The 2,500-nt window shown below is 47.5% G+C and overlaps 9 non-coding genes across 9 annotated transcripts in view; all 9 read left to right on the plus strand.

Moving 5' to 3' along the window:
- Positions 1 to 18: 18 nt before the first annotated feature.
- LOC146239564 (5S ribosomal RNA) lies at positions 19 to 137 on the plus strand. The gene has a single exon (XR_014735722.1). It is a non-coding gene; the product is annotated as a 5S ribosomal RNA (ribosomal RNA).
- A 156-nt stretch (positions 138 to 293) lies between these two features.
- LOC146239565 (5S ribosomal RNA) lies at positions 294 to 412 on the plus strand. Its single transcript, XR_014735723.1, has one exon. It is a non-coding gene; the product is annotated as a 5S ribosomal RNA (ribosomal RNA).
- A 180-nt stretch (positions 413 to 592) lies between these two features.
- LOC146239566 (5S ribosomal RNA) lies at positions 593 to 711 on the plus strand. The gene has a single exon (XR_014739588.1). It is a non-coding gene; the product is annotated as a 5S ribosomal RNA (ribosomal RNA).
- Positions 712 to 875: 164 nt separating this feature from the next.
- Positions 876 to 994, plus strand: LOC146239567 (5S ribosomal RNA). The gene has a single exon (XR_014736659.1). It is a non-coding gene; the product is annotated as a 5S ribosomal RNA (ribosomal RNA).
- Positions 995 to 1,182: 188 nt separating this feature from the next.
- LOC146239568 (5S ribosomal RNA) lies at positions 1,183 to 1,301 on the plus strand. The gene has a single exon (XR_014735725.1). It is a non-coding gene; the product is annotated as a 5S ribosomal RNA (ribosomal RNA).
- Positions 1,302 to 1,475: 174 nt separating this feature from the next.
- LOC146239569 (5S ribosomal RNA) lies at positions 1,476 to 1,594 on the plus strand. Its single transcript, XR_014735726.1, has one exon. It is a non-coding gene; the product is annotated as a 5S ribosomal RNA (ribosomal RNA).
- A 174-nt stretch (positions 1,595 to 1,768) lies between these two features.
- Positions 1,769 to 1,887, plus strand: LOC146239570 (5S ribosomal RNA). Its single transcript, XR_014734681.1, has one exon. It is a non-coding gene; the product is annotated as a 5S ribosomal RNA (ribosomal RNA).
- A 194-nt stretch (positions 1,888 to 2,081) lies between these two features.
- Positions 2,082 to 2,200, plus strand: LOC146239571 (5S ribosomal RNA). Its single transcript, XR_014740324.1, has one exon. It is a non-coding gene; the product is annotated as a 5S ribosomal RNA (ribosomal RNA).
- Positions 2,201 to 2,384: 184 nt separating this feature from the next.
- LOC146239572 (5S ribosomal RNA) overlaps positions 2,385 to 2,500 on the plus strand; it is a 119-nt gene continuing 3 nt past the window's right edge. Inside the window, exon 1 of the ribosomal RNA XR_014739589.1 lies at positions 2,385 to 2,500. This exon is cut by the window's right edge and continues 3 nt beyond it. This is a non-coding gene — a ribosomal RNA (5S ribosomal RNA).

Consider the following 2,500-nt stretch of genomic DNA (forward strand, 5'->3'; position numbering starts at 1 on the left):
TATGGTTGTCAACTTATTTCGTACGGCCATACCAGCCTGGCAACGCCCGATCTCGTCTGATCTCGGAAGCTAAGCAGGGTCGGGCCTGGTTAGTACTTGGATGGGAGACCGCCTGGGAATACCAGGTGCTGTATGCTCATTCACTTAGAAACTGAAATCTTGCAATATGCACAAGTAGTCCTTCATGAAAGGGGCTGGAAGCTGTTTTCATTTTGACACGAGAGAGAGACCACCTTGCATTGTCAATTGCCAAATCTGTATATGGATAAGTAGCCTATGGTTGTCAACTTATTTCGTACGGCCATACCAGCCTGGCAACGCCCGATCTCGTCTGATCTCGGAAGCTAAGCAGGGTCGGGCCTGGTTAGTACTTGGATGGGAGACCGCCTGGGAATACCAGGTGCTGTATGCTCTTTTGCTCATTCACTTAGAAACTGAAATCTTGCAATATGCACAAGTAGTCCTTCATGAAAGGGGCTGGAAGCTGTTTTCATTTTGACACGAGAGAGAGAGAGAGAGAGAGAGAGACCACCTTGCATTGTCAATTGCCAAATCTGTATATGGATAAGTAGCCTATGGTTGTCAACTTATTTTGTACGGCCATACCAGCCTGGCAACGCCCGATCTCGTCTGATCTCGGAAGCTAAGCAGGGTCGGGCCTGGTTAGTACTTGGATGGGAGACCGCCTGGGAATACCAGGTGCTGTATGCTCATTCACTTAGAAACTGAAATCTTGCAATATGCACAAGTAGTCCTTCATGAAAGGGGCTGGAAGCTGTTTTCATTTTGACACGAGAGGGAGAGAGAGAGACCACCTTGCATTGTCAATTGCTAAATCTGTATATGGATAAGTAGCCTATGGTTGTCAACTTATTTCGTACGGCCATACCAGCCTGGCAACGCCCGATCTCGTCTGATCTCGGAAGCTAAGCAGGGTTGGGCCTGGTTAGTACTTGGATGGGAGACCGCCTGGGAATACCAGGTGCTGTATGCTCTTTTGCTCATTCACTTAGAAACTGACATCTTGCAATATGCACAAGTAGTCCTTCATGAAAGGGGCTGGAAGCTGTTTTCATTTTGACACGAGAGAGAGAGAGAGAGAGAGAGAGAGAGAGAGACTACCTTGCATTGTCAATTGCTAAATCTGTATATGGATAAGTAGCCTATGGTTGTCAACTTATTTCGTACGGCCATACCAGCCTGGCAACGCCCGATCTCGTCTGATCTCGGAAGCTAAGCAGGGTCGGGCCTGGTTAGTACTTGGATGGGAGACCGCCTGGGAATACCAGGTGCTGTATGCTCTTTTGCTCATTCACTTAGAAACTGACATCTTGCAATATGCACAAGTAGTCCTTCATGAAAGGGGCTGGAAGCTGTTTTCATTTTGACACGAGAGAGAGAGAGAGAGAGACTACCTTGCATTGTCAATTGCTAAATCTGTATATGGATAAGTAGCCTATGGTTGTCAACTTATTTCGTACGGCCATACCAGCCTGGCAACGCCCGATCTCGTCTGATCTCGGAAGCTAAGCAGGGTCGGGCCTGGTTAGTACTTGGATGGGAGACCGCCTGGGAATACCAGGTGCTGTATGCTCTTTTGCTCATTCACTTAGAAACTGAAATCTTGCAATATGCACAAGTAGTCCTTCATGAAAGGGGCTGGAAGCTGTTTTCATTTTGACACGAGAGAGAGAGAGAGAGAGACCACCTTGCATTGTCAATTGCTAAATCTGTATATGGATAAGTAGCCTATGGTTGTCAACTTATTTCGTACGGCCATACCAGCCTGGCAACGCCCGATCTCGTCTGATCTCGGAAGCTAAGCAGGGTTGGGCCTGGTTAGTAATTGGATGGGAGACCGCCTGGGAATACCAGGTGCTGTATGCTCTTTTGCTCATTCACTTAGAAACTGACATCTTGCAATATGCACAAGTAGTCCTTCATGAAAGGGGCTGGAAGCTGTTTTCATTTTGACACGAGAGAGAGAGAGAGAGAGAGAGAGAGAGAGAGAGAGAGACTACCTTGCATTGTCAATTGCTAAATCTGTATATGGATAAGTAGCCTATGGTTGTCAACTTATTTAGTACGGCCATACCAGCCTGGCAACGCCCGATCTCGTCTGATCTCGGAAGCTAAGCAGGGTCGGGCCTGGTTAGTACTTGGATGGGAGACCGCCTGGGAATACCAGGTGCTGTATGCTCTTTTGCTCATTCACTTAGAAACTGAAATCTTGCAATATGCACAAGTAGTCCTTCATGAAAGGGGCTGGAAGCTGTTTTCATTTTGACACGAGAGAGAGAGAGAGAGAGAGAGAGAGAGACCACCTTGCATTGTCAATTGCTAAATCTGTATATGGATAAGTAGCCTATGGTTGTCAACTTATTTTGTACGGCCATACCAGCCTGGCAACGCCCGATCTCGTCTGATCTCGGAAGCTAAGCAGGGTCGGGCCTGGTTAGTACTTGGATGGGAGACCGCCTGGGAATACCAGGTGCTGTAT

This window comes from Hypomesus nipponensis, chromosome 20 (assembly GCF_054491055.1).
Source record: "Hypomesus nipponensis isolate SF chromosome 20, ASM5449105v1, whole genome shotgun sequence".
In the NCBI taxonomy this organism is placed as follows: domain Eukaryota; kingdom Metazoa; phylum Chordata; class Actinopteri; order Osmeriformes; family Osmeridae; genus Hypomesus; species Hypomesus nipponensis.